This window comes from Nematolebias whitei, chromosome 2 (assembly GCF_014905685.2).
Source record: "Nematolebias whitei isolate Nwh7 chromosome 2, NemWhi1, whole genome shotgun sequence".
NCBI classification, from domain to species: domain Eukaryota; kingdom Metazoa; phylum Chordata; class Actinopteri; order Cyprinodontiformes; family Rivulidae; genus Nematolebias; species Nematolebias whitei.
In genome coordinates this window covers 60,608,317-60,629,110 of record NC_056499.1, presented here as the reverse complement: position 1 = coordinate 60,629,110, position 20,794 = coordinate 60,608,317, and positions in this window count along the sequence as shown.

The window sequence follows — 20,794 nt, the reverse complement described above, 5'->3', positions numbered from 1 at the left end:
ATTATCCAGTTTTAAAACTAGGCTTAAGACTCTCATTTTTGCTAAATCCAATAGTTAGGGTCAGCTTGGGTTTCCTGAGCTGTCCTTTAGTTATGCTGTTATAGGCTTAGACTGCTGGAGGACAAACTGACCACAATTTTCACTCTGCTACTGTCTTTACTTACTCTGCTCAACCTGTTTTGTATTTGTAATTATTTTTTCTATCCTTAACATGTGTTTTTGTCTTTCAGATACACCTGGATCTATACCTGGACCTATATCTGGACCTGGACCTATACCTGGACCTACCATTCTGTGTTCGTCTGTCTCTTCTTCCTGTCCTCCCAACCAGCCGGTCAAAGCAGATGACCGCTTGTCCTGAGCCTGGTTCTGCTGGAGGTTTCTTCCTGTTAAAAAGGGAGTTTTTCTTTCCACTGTTGCCACTGTGCTTGCTCAGGATGGGAGACTGCAACGAAGCCAAGATTCAACTTGTCTGCTGGATTCTTTAGATAGAGAACATTAATAAGTGACTTTTATGTGAATGTTCCTGTAAAGTGCCCCGAGACAACTTTGTTGTTATTTGGCGCTATATAAATAAACTGAATTGAATTGAATTGGATTTTTCCTCTCCAAGAGAGGTAGAGCCCAAACAACAAGGTTATTTGCATAATACATGCGTATCTTATGAGCTTAACTCATAACTGCTAATTAACAATATATTTCATACCATACCATACCACTTTATTTATAAAGCACTTAAAACAGCTACAAGGCCAACCAAAGTGCTGTACAGACAGAGCAACAGGTAACACACAAAGCAATATACAAAATTAGGTAAATCAGAATATAGACATAAAAAAACGATGCAGATAATGACGACAAACCAGTGTGGAACATACAGGATCAAAACATAGATCTTCTGGTGTTGAAAGCTACTGAATAGTAGTGGATTTTTAAACGGGACTTGAAAACTGAGAGGGAGGGGGCCTGTCTGACAAGCAGAGGTAACTCGTTCCAAAGTCTTGGTCCTGCTACAGAGAAGGCCCTGTCACCTCTGCGCTTAAGATGAGATCATGGAATTGTGAGGAGCAACTGGTCCACTGACCTCAGGGAGCGTGGTGGGACATACTGTTGTAGCAAATCAGAGAGATAAGGGGGGGCGACACTGCTCAGTAATATGTAGACATACAGGAGTATTTTGAACTGGATTCGAAGGTGAACTGGTAACCAGTGCAGTGAGGCCAAAACTGGTGTAATGTGCTCTCTTTTGCCTGTACTGGTTAAAAATTGGGCTGCTGCATTCTGGACCAGTTGTAGTCGTGCAATGGAGGTTTGACTGATACCAAACAGGAGTGAATTGCAGTAATCAAGCCTAGATGTAATGAATGCATGTATTACTGTCTCCAGGTTATTTTGGGATAATATGGGCTTCAGTTTAGTCAGCCACCTCAGTTGGAAGAAACATGATTTAACAATCATGTTTACATGACTGTTAAGTTTCAGGGAAGGGTCCATTATCACTCCCAGATTAGTGACTCTTTGTTTTTCTGACAGGGTTAGAGCGGAAAGGTCGATGCAGTGGTTTGTGATCATGTCGTTGGGAGGGAACAACACGACTTCAGACTTCTTTTCATTGAAACTTAAGAAGTTTAAAGCCATCCAGTCCCTGATGTCAGCCAGGCAGTCGAGCAGCGGTTGAATAGAGCATGTACCATTGTGTCTTAGGGGGAAGTAAATTTGACAGTCATCGGCATAGAAGTGGAAGGGCATGTTGTGTTTCAGGAAAATAGCACCGAGCGGCAGCAGGTATAAAGAGAATAGGAGGGGACCCAGGATGGACCCCTGCGGAACCCCCCATTTAAGCTCTGCCTCTGCGGAACTAAAATCCTTGATGGAGACACAAAAGGATCTGTCAGTGAGGTAAGATCTGAACCAATTGAGTGCTGATCCTGTGATGCCCACCCACTGCTCCAACCTAGCAATGAGGATCTCATGGTCGATGGTGACAAAGGCGGCTGTGAGGTCCAACAGGACAAGCAGCACAGAATCACCGGTATCTGTGGATCTGGAGATGTCGTTAAAGACCTTCAGCAGGGCAGTTTCTGTGCTGTGGAGAGGTTTAAAGCCAGATTGGAATAGCTCTAAGATGGTGTGACCTTCCAGGAAGCACTTCAACTGGGACTCGACTATTTTCTCCAGTAGTTGAGAAGCAAATGGGAGTTTGGAAACAGGCCGGAAGTTGGAAACGACTGAGGGGGTCAAGGTTTGGTATTTTCAGGAGAGGCTGGACAGCAGCATGTTTAAAGGATTTTGGCACCACGCCAGTAGATAAACTACTGTTTACTATATCAAGAATGGACGGACCTAGAGTTGGAAAAACCTCCTTTAGTAGTCGAGGGGGGACCACATCAAAGGGGGATCCAGAAGGTTTCAAGCTGTACATGACCTGCTCTAGAGAAGATAGAGTGATGGGTTCAAAATGGTCAAATGGAGCTACAGGTTGAGGTGGGATGGATGGGTCATGAGTTGGAGGGGAAATGAGAGCCCTGTAGGTCGCAATTTTTTCCAAAAAGAAATGTAAGAAGTTGTCGCACAGCTCAGTCGTGGCTTCGAGAGGTGATGGTTCAGTGAGGTGGAGAACAGAGTTTAGGGTGGAGAAGAGGACACGTGGGTTGCAAGAGTTTGAGGTAATTATATCAGAAAAGTATTTGGATTTAGCAGCTTTCACTGCTTTCTGATAACGGCCCCAACTGTCTTTAAGTATTTGGAAAGAGACCTGCAGCCTGTCTTTCCTCCACTTTCGTTACGCCCTCCTACATTTGGTGCCTAATGGCCTTGGTGACATCACTCAGCCAAGGTTCTACTCTGAGTTTTGATTTTTCGGTTTTAACAGGAGCGACATGATCCATAGTCTTCAAGCAGACAGAGTTGAACTGGGATGTCAGCTCCTCCGTGATGGTGAGAAACACCGGGGGCTGAATGATCATTTCAGAGTTATAAACATCTGTGAAACGTGTGGCAGTGAAATGGTTAATTGCCCAGGTCCTACGTTCAAAAATGCACGGCTTAGGAGTTAGATGGGGGAGGGTGAACTCAAACCGGACTGGCATGTGGTCTGAAAAAACATTATCACCAATAACAAGATTATTAACAGTCACATCATGAGTTAAAACAAGGTCCAGTGTATGTCCTTGCTCTTGGGTGGGACCGTTTTCATGCCGAGTTAAATTAAATGAGTCCAATAAATCTAAAAAGTCCTTAACCAAGGGCTTCTCAGGACAGCACACGTGCAAATTAAAGTCCCCAATAATGAAAACATGATTATATTTTGGTGTGATTTCAGCTAAGAAGTCAGAAAACTCATTTATGAAATCCTTAGATCGAGGTGGGCGGTAGACGAGTGCAAATAAAGTCGGAGGTAAATGTCCGAGTTCAAAGACGCTCAGCTCAAAGCTGGCGCGGGAAACTGGGATGGGCAGTTGTTTATAGTCAAAAGTTGATTTGAATATTGTTAATAATCCACTACCGCGTCGGCCTGATGGTCGTGGTGCATTAAAATACAGACAGTTCGGTGGCAGTAATTCCGTCAAGGCGGTGGACTCACCCGGAGACATCCAAGTCTCTGTGATGCACAGAAAGTCTAACTCGAGCTCTTGAAAGTAGTCCCTGAGGATAAAAGTTTTGTTGGTAACAGATCTTGAGTTTGACCAAACACATCCCGATACTGTCCAAAGTGGAGCCAGCAGCGGTGGAGTTAGCGCACGCTAATGGCCACAGATTTTCAATAACAGCCCCTCCAGGTCGGCCCGAGCATTGCACCGGCTGACAACTCCCGATGGTTACCTGGTCCGGGCACGCGGGAAGCTGGAGATGGAGACCATGACTACTGACTGAAGAGGAAGATGCAGTGCGTAGAGCTTTAAGCTTCACCAGCTGACCAACACATTTTTCCCAGCGTCTGAAGCGATATCTCTGGGCATGGAGATGAGGAGCACAGCGGAGGTAAGCTGGCATGTCCGCCAGGGGGGGAGGGGGGGGGGGGGGGGTCCAGAGGTACACTGATAATGGTCTAAATAAGCGACATCAGTGACAGAAAAACGATGATCCAAAAGTTGTTGTCTGTCATACACCAGCAGAGAGTTGATGTCACAGATGTGAAATGCAAAAAACAAAAATAATCTGAACACCATCAGCAGAGGTGGATTGCAAGCCATGTACACGGGCGCCATCTTACCGGAAGTGAGTAGACTTCTTCAGTCCAGTATCCAGCCCCATATCGCTACACTGATAAAATAAAAGTAAAAAAAAAAAAAAACCTCCTGGCCTCAGACTTAATTTTTATTTTTAATACTATATAAAAAATATGTAATGTGACAATTAACTGTGTACACAAACAAACACTTTTTTTAAATCAGAAGAGTTGATGAATAATAAATATATGACACTGTTAAAAACTTAAATTAACAAGAAGTCCACTGATTGTACTGGAATTGATATGTTGCTAGTAAAAACAACATTACAATACCCTTTGATATATGTTTGCTTAAGCGGTGTGATGCATTCGATGTGTTGGACGTCTCCCTTGTGTCATTTACTTGAATAAATTAACTCACTTGGTGATGGGGCAGCTGTGGCTGAGTGGTTAGAGCAGTCGTCCTCCAATGCGAGAGTTGGGGGTTCAAATCCATCAGCAGTCACATGTCGAAGTGTCCTTGGGCAAGACACTGAACCCCTCATAGCCTCTGATGTGTGTCCCATCAGTGTATGAATGTGATAAAGCTCTGACTAGTCTCTTTAGAATGATTTGTTCAATTAGCTTTGTAGAGACCTACTAGCGTGTTGGATGAATGGGTAAATGAGGGCACAGATTGTAGTGTAAAGCACTTTGAGTATCTTGAAATAAGATAGAAAGGTGCTATATAAGTACAGTCCATTTACCATTTATCCTCTTTGTAATTAACTACTTTTATAAACTAACTACAAAGTTGCTGTGCGTCATCATCAATATTCTCTCTGTCACAAATCTGTTTGTACAAAGTATTAAAGTAAAGCTACGTGAAATCATGTGTGAGAGGGTCATGTCCCAGAGACAGTGTGAGCGTTGCAAAGCATGCTGGGTAGGAATTATGTGTGCACTATTTCTGACCATTTACGATGTTTACGAGTGTGAAAATTGGTTTTTCATGTTATGTCATGGCATTTATGTTAACGACTTTGTGGTATCTATCTAAAAAAGTTAAATCTGGTCCTCTGGACATTCAAAAAAAAAAAAAAAAAAAGCAAATCAACAAAAAAATGTAGAAACGTTTCGTCTCTCATCCGAGAGACTTCCTCAGTCTGAGGAGCTGTATTCAGCTCAGTCTCTTAAATAGCACCGTCTCAGAGTGGATCAACCAGTTTTGCTGCTGACAACCAAAACCAGCTGATCACATGCTCAAGAAGGACCATCAGCATAACAATGGATCATTAGCACACTGATGGCTGTTTACTGTTCACAGAGGGCTGAGTGATACTAGCAATAACAGCACTGTAAGAGGGGGACAGTTGAACCCGGAGGCCTCCACCCCTGTTTAATGATGGACGGTTTCTTTTCACAAAGATGGCCTCCTTTACTCCTCACTCAAACCATCGTTCCTCTCTGTCCAGGATGTGAACATCTTCATCCCTGAAAGAGTGACCGTTGGCCTGGAGATGAGTGTAGACTGCAGAGTCCTGGCCTGATGATGTTGATCTTCTGTGCTGGGCCATCCTTTTGGCCAGTGGCTGTTTTGTTTCCCCGATGTAAGACTGATCACAGCCCTCCTGACACTGAACAGCATACACAACATTACTCTGTTTGTGCCGGGGGACTGGATCTTTGGGATGAACCAGTCTTTGCCGTAATGTATTTTGGGGTTTAAAAGCCACTGGGACGTTATGTTTAGAAAATAAACGTCTCAGTTTCTCTGATACTCCCTCAACATATGGAATGACCACTGGTCTGGGTCTGGGTTCCTCCTTTTCACCTGTTGGCTGACTGGAGTCCTGTTTGGGTTTCTTCTCTGCTTTCAGGAAGGCCCAGTTAGGATATCCACTTTGCTCTAGAGCCTGTTTTGTGTAGGATTTCTCCTTCTGCCTGGCTCCTGAGCTAGTGGGGACGCTGTCTGCTCTGTGATACAGAGTCCTGATGACTCCTAACTTGTGCTCCAAAGGGTGATGGGAGTCAAACTGCAAATACTGGTCTGTGTGTGTGGGTTTGCGGTACACCTCAGTTTGCAAATGTCCTCTATCAGAGACTGAGACCTCACAGTCCAAGAAAGCCAACCTGTCATTTTTTACATCTTCTCGTGTGAACTTGATATATTTATCCACAGAGTTGATGTGGTCAGTAAAATGTTGGACTTCCTGAGATTTGATTTTAACCCAGGTGTCGTCAACATACCTGAACCAATGACTTGGTGGTGTCCCTGAAAAGGACGTCAAGGCTCTCTTTTCTACCTCCTCCATGTACAGGTTGGCAACAATAGGAGAAACTGGAGACCCCATAGCACACCCATGTTTCTGCCTATAATATTGCTCCCCATATGTGAAGTAGGTTGACTGCAGGCACAGTTTCAAGAGTTGACACAGTTGTTCTGTAGAAAGTGTGGTCCTGCTGCTCAGAGTGGTGTCTGATTTTAATTTTAAACTGACCACCTCTACTGCATCATCAACAGGAATGCACGTAAAGAGTGATGTGACATCAAAAGAGACCATTGTTTCATCAGTCTCCATGATGACATCCCTCACCTTGTCCACAAAGTCCATGGTGTTCTGTATGTGTTGTTCTGAGTTGCCAACTAAAGGGATGAGTACAGATGCTGGATTATTGAGCATGCATCAGGAGACTTTGTGGTAGGTATAAGGAGGAAAAAAGCACTGCAAGGATGGTGACATCACTGTGGGGTGCTATTACTTGCTTAGCTCTGCATAGCATAGCATCATGCTGTGTAGCTCACCATTTTCATGTATGCTTTTAGTGTGGCGAAGTGTCTTTAAGAAAATGAGCGTATTTGAATTTATTGGATTTAAATATAGTGGAAGCTTTCATTTATTCATTCAACCATTATTTAAACAGATAAGTCACATTGAGACTTCAAGACCAGGATGATGAGTTACCACAACATATAATTTCCCTCTGGGATTAATAAAGTATTTTTGAATTGAATTGAATTTACAAATGAGACCTGTTACAGACAAAAAAAAGTGGTGAAAAATGACACATAGGGTTTGGAGACAAAAAAAGTCCTAACACACTTTTAATCTCTGTTTAAAAGTTAACAGTGTGATAACGAAAAAAAATCTTGCACACGAGCACATAATGATGCCGACATTGCGGGGGGTGGGGGGGGTGCAAGGACTGTGAGCAGCCAGAGACAACACACAGAGGCACTGCAGAGTTCAGATAAAATCACTCAGTTCATAACGTTCTCTCTGGAGAGATCCGTGCACACTCAGGGGGTGCCAAGGACGACCAGAGATGAATCCAGAGTCCTGAAATGATGACAAAATGTTTACTCAGCTGGGCTCCTCTGAAAAGTCCATGGCAATTCCTCAGTAGGAGGGGAGGGAGGGGTAGAGCATCAGGTTTACAAAACTTTCCAGGCGGGTTGAGATTAGATAGCCTGTCAAGGCCAGTCAGGGAGCCGAATTCAGATAAACACAATTGTTTTGGGGACAGAGAGAACTTTAATGACATCTACCTTGAGTCTGTGTCCATCCACTCGCTTCCGAAACGTCCAAATTAAATGACCATACCAGTGGAACGTGCCTGAGAATAATTCCCGAGATCTGATCCATTCTGCCAAGAGTCTGGGTGCTCGAGGCACGAACCAAGCCATCATATAAGGCAAGCAGCCTGACCAGGTCCAGATTTGCTGCCGACAACTTCCTTGTTTGTTGATAGACCAGGAACCATCCGAATCCAAAAAGCAGGAACCAGTTATCATAAATCCAATTATAAATGCGTCCTTAAAATCCACAGATGACAGCAGAGATAAGAGATAGACACGTCATCAAGTCTTCAAAGTCAATGAGATATCCAGCTGCGTGCGTGCCAACAGGACAAATCTGCTCACATAAAGCCTGTTTTCTCTTCAAAGAAATGTTATCAATTGTGATGAGGGACCAACTGACCAAATCCAAGTCCATAGTTATGATTCAGAAGATTTGTAGAAGAGAGGCTCTAAAGCAGTTTCACAGACAGGACAGAGCAAAAGCAAAGCGGAGAGGGAGAGGAGGAGACGTCCGCCATTGAGAAGAGCAAGCGTTCATAGTGAAGCTATTTTCGCTAAAGGTTTTCAAAGATAGCAAAAATGCTAATCCACTAACAGGAAAGTTATTTCTGCTATTAGCAGGTTAGCAGGTTAGAAGATTAGCGGAGCTATGCCCACCACTGCACAAGCGAAATGAGCAATATGCTGATGTCCCCCATCGCTGAGGGATTTGAATATTGATGTCAGCCCCTCTGCCCCCCCTCACCTGTAATGATACCCCCATCACAACTGCAAACTCTTATTGGTTCTTCGGCACCACCATCACCCAGGACCTGAAGTGGGTGCCGACCATCAGCTCCCTCATCAAGAAGGCCCAGCAGAGACTGTACTTCCTGTGACAGCTGAAGAAGGCCAAGCTGCCGGCCAAGCTGATGGTACAGTTCTACACGGCCATCATCAAGTCCATCCTCAGCTCCTCCATCACGGTGTGGTACGCCGGGGCCACTGCCAGGGACAGACTCAAACTGCAGCGTGCTGTGCGCTCAGCTGAGAAGGTGATCGGCTGCAGCCTTCCATCCCTCCACGACCTGTACGTCTCCAGGACTGTGAGGCGAGCAGGTCGGATCACAGCTGACCCTGCTCACCCTGCACACGGTCTGTTCGAACCACTCTCCTCAGGCAGGAGGCTTCGGTCCATTCGGACCAGAACCTCCCGCCATAAGAACAGTTTCTTCCCCTCTGCTGTTGGACTCCTGAACAATCATAATGCTACCTCGTAATTTCTGCTTTGGTCACATTACATCTGTATTATAATTGAATACTCCATCTGTACTGTTTTCTAAGCTTTTTTATTGTTTTCTATTGTATGGGTGTACACATGTTTATGTTATGTTTTTAATTTTACTTTATTTGTGGGTGTACACAGGTCTTATGTCTTATGTAATGTTCTCATTTTTACTTTATTTTACTTTATTACTATTCGCACCTTATGTCGAAGCAAATTCCTAGTTTGTGAACCTCGTTCATTGACATGGCAATAATAAACTGATTCTGATTCTGATGTTTGTATTTTTTGAGATGAGTGTTTTGCCAGACTGAAATTGAACAGGGAATGAAAGTAAAGCTTAATGTTTTTGGTGCAAGATTGTCAAGTGGGTAGTCAAGTCAAGTCAACTTTATTTATAAAGCACATTCAAAACAGCAGCTGTTACCAAAGTGCAAACTACAACAAAGGGTACGACTTACACCTAGGGGTTGAACGACTACATATTTCAAAAAGTCGACTTCAACTTGATAAAAGTAGAGTCGATGTCGACTAGTTGATGGTATCATAGGAACTCAAGACGCTATATCATATTCACAAAAAACATCATTTATCATTTATAAAAATAAAATAATAAGCGTATATTTATGCTCCTACCATTTATCATACTTCAAATAAGTCACAGGAAAAACCAAACTATTATTAAGCTGTAAAAGTGAAAGAAATGTGCGACACGTAAAAAATAAAACAAAAAACAGCGGGGCGGGCGGTGGTGGACTCCACTACCGCCCGCCCCGCTGTTTGGCTGAATCCATCACAGGCAGTGATGGTTTCCACCTTATTATAATATTATAGTTATTATAGTTATTAACGTTTGTCACTGATGCGGCGGCTGGTAAGCTTCAGGAGGGCCGCTGGCAGTGATCCATCTGGACTTTTTTGTACCTCGTTTAACCGGCCGGTCAGCTTGCGGTCAAACGGCTGTGAGCGGCTGGTGGTGATCCAAATTGGATTGTCAGCCGCACATGTCTGCTGACACAATCAAAAACCCGACACCGACCCGGCCTGCCCATCCAGCTCATTATTCTGGCTTGGAATGGGCCGGGCCAAAATAATGTAATTGATGGGCGGGCCAGGTTGGGCGTGAACCCGGGTTAGAAATGACAGCTCTAACCAGTGACTGCGACTGCGACTAGTTGACATGAAATTCGAAAACTCATGAGATGTCCTAGAATCAACTAGTCGGTTCAGCCCCTACTTCCACCGTGTATAATAAAAGGTTTTTCCTTTTCCTAGTCAGAGGTAGCACAGAGGGCACAGATACAGACAAATGGACAGTATTTCCATTTCCTTCTCTTCACGATGGGAGACAAAAAAAATCAAGTGGTAACCAAATATACATTGAGTTGATCACTATTGTTTGTGAAACCATTAATTTCCTGTTTTTTTGTTTGTATCTGAAAGTAAAACTCTTCATCTACAACTGATCATTTCTCAACTGAAGATGATCTTAGTCTAAAACTGACCAAATATGCATTCTTTCAGCTGTTTTGTTTTGGGTTGTTTTGGCTTCATCACAGTTTATCTATTCGGTGGAAGAGATTCTTTTTGATGGAGGCCTGACGAGAACTGACCTTGGTTACAGAGGGATCCAAAGAAGCCGGGGAGACACTCGCAGTGTCCTGTGATGTGGTGGCACCCGCCGTCGCTGTGGACACACTGAGGACATGACTGGCTGCAGCGATGGCCGTAGAAACCAGGCGAACATGCTGCAGACAGAGAAGTGCTGATTAATAATTGATTTTGGTATGTTTGGTCCCTCTAACCCTAACCCTAAGCCTCCAACAGCTTTGTGTTTCCTTCCAGCACAGAGCCTCACTCATATGTCTTCCTAAAGCTTTTAATTTGCTTTAATTCATGTTGGTGCTAAGATGGTGTCTTTGGCACGCCCCTCCTCCATTGCCGGCTCTCTTCCTCGTCGACAGTCATGTCAAACTGGTTTGGTTTTAAACCAGTTTGACATGACTGTTGAGGAGGAAGAGATCCAGCAATTGACGAGGGGACGTACCAAAGACACCATCTTAGCACCAACATAACTGGTTTGTTCCACTTTAGAATAAGCTGTTTTGGGGGAAGAATCAGTTTTGTTGTGTGTTTCCTTGACTGATGAAGTTTCTGGATGGAAGGTGAAACGTTTCAGAAAAAAAAAAAACTGTCCAGATGACCTGAATGAAAAATGTTGGATTGTATACCTGGATTATTGAGCATGGACTTTTTGGTTTTTGTTTGTAGTAGCCATCCATCCATCCATTTTCTTCTGCTTATCCGGGGTCGGGTCGCAGGGGTAGCAGCCTAAGTAGGGAGGCCCAGACTTCCCTCTCCCCAGCCACTTGGGCCAGCTCTTCCGGAGGAATCCCGAGGCGTTCCCAGGCCAGCCGAGAAACATAGTCCCTCCAGCGTGTCCTAGGTCTTCCTCTGGGCCTCCTTCCGGTGGGACGTGTCCGAAACACCTCACCAGGAAGGCGTCCAGAAGGCATCCTAAACAGATGCCCAAGCCACCTCAACTGGCTCCTCTCGACGTGGAGAAGCGGCGGCTCTACTCTGAGTCCCTCCCGGATGATCGAGCTTCTCACCGTGTCTCTTAGGGAGAGCCCAGACACCCTGCGGAGAAAACTCATTTCGGCCGCTTATATCCGAGATCTCATTCTTTCGGTCACAACCCAAAGCTCGTGACCATAGATGAGGGTAGGAACGTAGATCGATCAGTAAATTGAGAGCTTTGCCTTTTGACTCAGCTCTCTCTTCACCACGACAGACCTGTACAGCGCCCGCTTCACTGCAGACGCTGCATCTATCCGCCTATCGATCTCACGCTCCATTTTTCCCTCATTCGTGAACAAGACCCCGAGATACTTGAACTCCTCCACTTGAGGTAGGACCTCCTCCCGGACCCGGAGAGGGCACTCTACCCTTTTCCGGCTCAAGACCATAGCCTCGGATTTGGAGGAACTGATCTTCATCCTGGCTGCGTCGCATTCGGCTGCGAACCGCTCCAGCGAAAGCTGTAGATCACGATCTGATCAAGCCAATAAGATCACATCATCTGCAAAAAGCAGAGATGCAATCCTAAGGCCACCAAAACGGATCCCCTCAACACCTTGCCTGCGCCTAGAAATTTTGTCCATAAAAGTTATGAACAGAATCGGTGACAAAGGGCAACCTTGGCGGAGTCCAACTCTCACCGGGAACAAGCCCGACTTATTGCCGGCGATGCGGACCAGGCTCTGACACCAGTCATACAGGGACCTAACAGCTCGTATCAAAGGGCCCGGTACCCCATACTCCCAGAGTACCTCCCACAGAGTCCTCCGAGGGACGCGGTCGAACGCCTTCTCCAAGTCCACAAAGCCCATGTAGACTGGTTGGGCAAACTCCCACGCACCCTCCAGGACCCTGCTGAGAGTGTAGAGCTGGTCCAGTGTTCCACGGCCAGGACGAAAACCGCACTGCTCCTCCTGAATCCGAGGTTCGACTATCCGACGGACCCTCCTCTCCAGAACCCCTGAATAGACCTTACCAGGGAGGCTTAAGAGCGTCATTCCCCTGTAGTTGGAACACACTCTACGGTCCCCCTTTTTGAATAGGGGGACCACCACCCCGGTCTGCCAATCCAGGGGAACTTCCCCCGATGTCCACGCAATATTGCAGAGTCGCGTAAGCCAACACAGCCCTACAACATCCAGAGCCTTAAGGAACTCTGGGCAAATCTCATCCACCCCTGGGGCCCTACCACCGAGGAGCTTTTTAACCACCTCGGTGACCTCAGCACCAGAGACTGGAGGGCCCGACCCAGAGTTCCCAGGCTCCGCTTCCTCAGTGGAAGACGTGCCGGTGGGATTGAGGAGGTCTTCAAAGTATTCCGCCCACCGACCCACAACATCACGAGTTGAGGTCAGCAGCACACCACTCCCACTATAAACAGTGTTGGTGGCGTACCGCTTTCCCCCCTGAGATGCCGGATGGTGGACCAGAATCGCCTCAAAGCCGTGCGGAAGTCGTTCTCTATGGCCTCTCCGAACTCCTCCCATGCCCGAGTTTTTGCCTCAGCAACCACCCGAGCCGCATGTCGCCTGGACTGCCGGTACCCATCAGCTGCTTCCGGGGTCCCACAGGCCAAAAAGGCCCGATAGGACTCCTTCTTCAGCCTGACAGCATCCCTCACTGACGGTGTCCACCATCGGGTTCGAGGGTTGCCGCCGCGACAGGCACCAACAACTTTGCGACCGCAGCTCTGGTAAGCCACCTTGACAATAGCCCACGCCACGAAACATGGTCCACTCAGACTCAATGTCCCCCACCTCCCTCGGAACATGTTCAAAGTTCTCCTGGAGGTGGGAGTTGAAACTCCGTCTCACAGGAGACTCTGCCAGACGTTCCCAGCAAACCCTCACAATACGTTCGGGTCTGCCAGGTCTGACCGGCATCCTCCCCCACCATCGAAGCCAACTCACCACTAGGTAGTGATCAGTTGACAGCTCCGCCCCTCTCTTCACACGAGTGTCCAAGACATGTGGCCGCAGATCAGATGAGACGATGACAAAGCCGATCATCGAACTGTGGCCTAGGGTGTCCTGGTGCCAAGAGCACATATGGACACCCTTATGCTTGAACAAGGTGTTCGTTATTGACAATCCATGATGAGCACAGAAGTCCAACAACAGAACACCACTCTGGTTCAGATCAGGGGGGCCGTTCCTCCCAACCACACCCCTCCAGGTCTCACTGTCATTGCCCACATGAGCATTGAAGTCCCCCAGCAGAACAAGGGAGTCCCCAGGAGGTGCACTTTCCAGTACCCCCACCAAGGACTCCAGAAAGGGTGGATAATCTGAACTGCCGTTTGGTGCATAAGCACAAACGACAGTCAGAACCCGTCCCCCCACACGTAGGCGGAGGGAGGCCACCCTCTCATTCACTGGGGCGAACCCCAACACACAGGCACCAAGTTGGGGGGCAATAAGTACGCCCACGCCTGCTTGGCGCCTCTCACCAGGGGCAACTCCAGAGTGGAAGAGTGTCCAGCCCCTCTCAAGGAAACTGGTTCCAGAGCCCGAGCCATGCGTAGAGGTGAGTCCGACTATTTCTAGCCGGAACCTCTCAGCCTCACACACCAGCTCAGGCTCCTTCCCCACTAGTGAGGTGACATTCCACGTCCCAATAGCCAGCTTCTGTAGCCGAGGATCAGACCGCCAGTGTCCCTGCCCTCGGCCACCACCCATCCCACATTGCACCCGACCCCTTTGGCCCCTCCCACAGGTGGTGAGCCCATGGGAAGGGGGACCCACGTCTCCTCTTCAGGCTGTGCCCAGCCGAGCTCCATGGGTAAAAGCCCGGCCACCAAGCGCTCGCCCGCAAGCCCCACCTCCAGGCCTGGCTCCAGAGTGGGGCCCCGGTGACCCACGTCCAGGCAAGGGAGCATTAGGTCCATTTATTTTTCTCATCAAAGGGGTTTGTAGTAGCATACTGTTGTTTTTTTTATTTTATTAGTTGAAGTAATACAGTATATCATCCTTATGGTTTGTAACACGGGGCAGCACGGTGGCACAACTGGTAGAGCTGCTGCCTCTCAGCGAGCAGGTCCCTGGTTCAAACCCCGGTCCAGGGGCCTTTCTGGGTGGAGTTTGCTTGTTCTCTCCATGCATGCGTGGGTTTTCTCCGGGTACTCCGGTTTCCTCCCACAGTCCAAAAACATGCATGTTAGGCTGATTTGTAACTCTAAATTGTCCCTAGGTGTGAGTGAGAGAGTGAATGGTTGTTTGTCTCGTTTGTCTCTATGTGGCCCTGTGATGGACTTGCGACCCGTCCAGGGTGTACCCCGCCCCTCGCACAGTGATTGCTGGACATGGGCACCAGTGACCCCCGTGACCCAAAATGGAATAAACGGGTAAAGATAATGGATGGATGGATGGATGGTTTGTAACACTGATTACTGAATATGACACATGGGTTTTACAGATTTAAAGAAAAAAACACGCCCCATATTTATCAGGAATCACACAGCATCACAATAAACATAAGAAGCTTGTAGTCCAACATGAGGACCACAGATCACTTGATTGGTATTGGTATAAAGTTTATTCATTTAAGAAAAGTACAAAACAATTCCATAACAATATAAAAAAAGATACAAAAGATTTAAAATGAAAGGCAGCAGAAAGAAGAAAAAATCTTATTATATCTGCCCCTTTTTTCAAATAATTATTTCAATCATAATAATTTTCAAGTAACAGAACAAAATGAATAACTTTCTAATTTTTGTAATTTTTCTAATTCTAACTTGATTCTTTGACATTAGCTGCACTCGGTCTTTAAACTCTCTGGAGTACAATTATTGTTGTGAAGTTGGGCCCAATTTAAAACTAAACCAAATAAAAAATAAGAAAAAAACAACATTATATGTGTGTGTGGGTGCATGTACGCATGTGTGTAAATAAATTAACTTGTAGCTTGCCCTACTTTTCTACTTAGGCGGTTCTACTTCACTTCTAACTCTAGTCCTCTACCAGAGGACCTGGGAGCTTGAAGGTTCTCCTAAGTATCTTAGCTATTCATAGGACTGCTGTCTTCTGGACAGAGATCTTTGAGCTTGTTCCTGGGATATAGGTTGGAGCCACTCTTTCAGTTTGGGGGTCACAGCACCGAGTGCTCCGATGACCACTGAGACTACTGACACGGTTACAGTATTTATTTATTCACTTATTCATTCATTTAAAGAAACAAAACAAATTCATCAAAAAGAAAAAAAAACATTGAATGAAAAGGCTTCAGAAAGAAGAAGAAAATTCTTGTAATATCAGCCCCTTATTTAAAAAATAAATAAAATAACTAGAAACAAACAACTCAGGCTTGAACAATCCCCAAAGCGAAAACAAAAAACACCATACATTCTTCACATGATATCATACTTTCCTAACAACTTTACCTTAATTATCTTTTTAAACATATGAATTGTTTTATAAATTGTTATGTTATCAAGACAATTTCACATCCTGTTCCTGAACTACATCACAGCTCCTTCACACTAGTTCTAAATGGAGGTTTTACAAATATTTCCATTCCCTTAAGGTTGTAGTGAACTAAGCCTCAGGTCAAAATCTGACCCTGAGGACCTTCATGGGACAGAAACTGTCATTTCATTGATTTGAGTCCAGAAATACAAATTAAGCTCATCCAGAGACTTTCTAAGTGTGTCCTGCACTAATCAATTGAAAGAACACTCTCTTTTTTATTGTCATTACTATTTTTACAATATCTTGATAATCAAAGTGTGTTTAGTTCAAACCATTTTAAATGTTGAAGTGAACTACTCATTTTAAATCAACTGTGAAACAGTATTAATGATTTTTAATCCTCATTCAAAGTAGAAATCAAGTTAATGTCTGTTACAGAGTAATTATGCATTTTTTGATCTTCTGTCTGAAATGAGAAGGAGTGATGTCGGTCAAAAGTCAGAGAACGGTCAAAAACATGTTTATCGGAACGAAATGTCATGTTTAACTCTCTCAAATAGATAGAAGGAAACTGGCTCCTAAATGTCTGTCTGTTTCAAAACATCTTTCTGTTATATTTTTAAACATCTACGCTGTCTCCTTGACATGTAGTGACCTTCTGACGTCACTAAAAACCACACCCCGGTTGGTTCGTTCAATCAATCAGGAAGTTCCCAGAAGGAACCGGAAGTGGCCTCTTTAAAAGGGTCGACACTTCCTAGTTCCAGGAGAACAACGTTCCAGAGCAGAACAAGAGTTCCAGGGAGAACCTCAAACCAGAAGTTCCTGAACGAGAGAAGTTCAGAAGAACAGAAGTTAGAACAGTTTCTAATGGAGTGACAAGAGTCCGTCGATGCCACGACGTCTCGCTGTGGCTCTACCCGACGAACGCTCTGAACAATGAGGAAGTTTGTTCTGTGATGATCTCACAACTCCTGAAGTCACAGCTGTTCTTACGGAGACGCTGAAAGGTGGCTTGAAATGGAACTTTACGCCGGAACTGAAATATCTTCAGAAAGGTAAAAGAGTCGATCTTCAACTGCCAATGTACCGTGGGTTAAGCTGCGTCTAAAGGAGCGTGCTGTTCTGGTTATACAGACACTTTTTCCTCATCCATCTCTCTCCATTTAAACTTCATTTTCCCATCTTTAAACTTCTATCTTGCCAGTAATTAGGTGCAGATATCTTCAGAAATGTCTGTTGGTTTCAAAAGCTGCAAAAGATAATCATGGCCGCATGATTTTCTCATGCAAGGGTCATTAATTAAGCTGTGTTATTGTAATCAATTTTGCCAATTAATGTAAATGTGTGATGTGTTTTAAATCGTTTCTAATTAAACGACTCACTGTTGTGGTGGGTCAAAGATAAAACACGTCTCTGTCCACATTTAATATTCAAAACACGATATTACTCAGTCCAGAAAAATGAAAGAATCCGTTTAAATTATGGATAATATCAGACGCATATTATCTTCATTACAACTGGTGGCGCGTACGGGGATTCATGAAATGGACTGTGCTATTCTGTAACACTTGAATTTATCATGTTGGCATATCTGATCTTAACTGAAAGTAGCTTAAAAGTGCAGATTTCTGTTCGACTGTAAAAAGCAATGTTTTTCAGCTGTGGTGCTCAGAGAAAATACAGTGATATGTTTAAGCTGTGGGAAGATGTCTTACCGTTTTGAAACTGTTGTCAGCTGTGTGGTTCTGGTGGTGATCCAGTTCGGTTCTAGATAACGGACCGAAACACTGAAACACTGAAAAAACACTGTTTTTAGAGCTGGATAATATGCTGTGGTTTTCAGAATTAGCTGTGAAAAGTTTTCTTCGTGAACGCAATGTTTGATTTGAAGCTCTGCAAAGTTTACCTTGGAAATATTGTGTGGGTCCGATCGGGCTCGGTTCTGTAGGACCCGGCTCAGAACGTGAGGTGTTTCTAAGGGAGAACGCTGTGTTGAACTGAGCTCCGTCTCAGTAAAAGTGCTTGCATGGTGATCGATACATTTCCAGAATTATTTGTGCATTTTGGAGGTCTAATGGGAGTAAAACTCACCGGACGGTGTTACGTGTTGCTAGCTGTTAGCGACCAAGATGGCTTCTTTAGTTGCAGTTTTGCTCATTGGTTGATTCAGTCACGTGACCCGGAAATGAAGCGTCTTCATATTGAATTTCAATCTGTTGTTTAAAGTTGAAAAACGCTTTAAAGTTGGCTCTGAACCGCTGATCCAATTATTAAAAGCCTAATTGCTGAAACTTTGCCACGTTCAAGTTTTAAATCCGTCATTAAATGGTGATTTTGGACCGCGCTAGGCGATGCTAATTTTAAGCTAACGACTAAAGACCGGATGTCACCAAAGCCACAGGAAGTCATCGCGACTCCTACTGGACGTCACTAACAGTGACAGGTTAAAATAAATAAGGTTACACTGCCACCTCCTGTTGGAAACTCGAAATCACAGTTTCACTTCGTGTTTAGGATATTATGGTGAAATTAAACGTTTTTTTTATTCTGTCAGAAGCATTTTTGAGTTAATAAACGTTGCTCAAGCTGATTTATACTGTTATCTTACATTTAAAAAGTGATTAAAGTATTTATGCCCAGAGAAGGCGTTTACTAGGAAATTTTTCATTCACTGATAAATCCTCATGAAGGTGCAAAATGAAAAATTAAGAACTTTTGATAGATACAGTCACAGATAATCACAGAGTTGATCAGTTTACTCAATTGCTGAAAGGAAAATACACGTTTAATTGCTAAAACACCAAATATAAATAAATATAACAGAAAAGGAAACCTTTCTGATTTGTTTTACGACCTAAAACACGACATCTTCCTATTTAATTTTTTTAATAAAAGATAATGGCAGGGAGACCTCTAGGGGGCGATTATGGAGTAGGAAGCAGAATCTTTGCTCTCCCACAAACTTTTCATTTAAACACCTACTGAGCCAATTTAACCAGTGAACTTTGGTTAAATTATTAGAACTTGTCACACTTTGTGTAGCAATGCCGCCCAAAATGTCTAAAACGGGTGAAAAAGCTGAATCTGAGCCTCAGATTAGCAAAGCGGATTTGATAGCCGCGTTAGCTGACCACAAGCTAGCGCTGATCTCCGAACTTAAAAAGGACTTCAAAGAAGTGAACGAGAAGTTGGATGGACTCCAGGAGGTTGTCAGAAATCATGACGAGCGCTTGACTTCACTTGAGGACAACGCCAAGTCACTTCATGTGCGTTTGGAAGAAGTTGAGAAATGCTGCGAGGGGCTCAGGTCCGATAATAGTCAACTCAAGGCTAAGCTAACTGAGCTGGAGGGGAGAAGCAGGAGGAGTAACGTTCGTCTTATTGGCCTGCCCGAGGACATCGAAGGACCACAACCAAGCAAGTTCTTTTCCCAGTTACTGTGGAATGTTTTCGGACATGATATCTTCCCCTCGGCGCCGGAGCTGGACCGGGCCCATCGCAGCCTGATACCCAAACCGGGCCCTAAAGGCAGGCCTCGGCCTGTCATAATTTGCTTCCACCGATATCAACACAAGGAGCTGGCGATTCGTGAAGCCCGGAAAAGAAGGAACTTGGAGTATGAAAACAACTCATTCAGGATGTATGATGACTACTCTCCAGATGTGGCCAAACAAAGGAAAGAATACAGGTCGGTGATGTCATCCTTGTATAAACTGGGTCTAAAACCAGCGCTGATGTTCCCAGCAAGACTTCGGATTACTAACACAGACGGTACCCGCACAACATTTGGCTCCGTGTCTGATGCTGAAAAGTTCATCCAAACTTTTAACAGTTCTGCCTGACTGATGGCTCTGGAGGTGCAGAGCTACAGAACGGATTCAGATAATGTATAAACGTTTAATTATTGAGGTTGTTGCAACTGGTCTATTTTCACCTCAGTAAGTAATAGACATTATTTTTGTTATGGGCTGTTTGGTGTTTGCCCAATTTTTTTCATTTTTCTATTTTTTTTTATTATTAATGACAAGATTTTACTTTGGCTTGGTGGTTTTATTTGTGTTTAATATTACCTGTAAGGCGAGGAGGGGGAGAAGATTTATTTAGGTAGTAGTAGCATAGAGGTGTTACATTTAGAGAAGTTAGGTGTGCTGTTTGTTCCAGCAGCTATTTTCACCAGGGGGTTATTGGGAAGGGGTGGGGTGGGAAGTGGGGGGCTTACTGTCACTGTTAAAATGATGTTTTTCTTTTCGCTCAGCCAGGATGTATTTCTTTATTTGCCTGATACCTTGACATTCTCTGTTCTGTTTTTTCTTTTTTATTATGAGTAATATGGCAGGCAACTTTAAAATGATTACCTGGAATGTTAAGGGTCTGAATCATCCCATTAAAAGGAAAAAGGCCCTCACACATATGAAAAATTTAGGTGCAGGAATTATGTTCCTTCAAGAAACTCATCTCAATAACCGAGATAGTATTCGTTTAAAGTGTGGGTGGGTGGGGCAGCTTTTTCATTCAACTTTTCAGGGTAAAGCCAGAGGAGTTGCAATACTTATTAATAAAAATACATAATTTACACCTGCAGTGGTGGTTGCTGATCCTAATGGAAGATATATTATTGTAACTGGAAAACTTTATAATGTGAATGTGACATTAGCTAATGTTTATGCTCCAAATTTTGATGATCCTCAATTTTTTTCTCGTCTCTTTAGGCTGCTCCCGAATTTAGATACTCATCCGCTGATTATGGGAGGGGATTTCAACTTATGTCTTGACCCTGTGCTGGACAGGTCTTCGGTTAAGCCGGG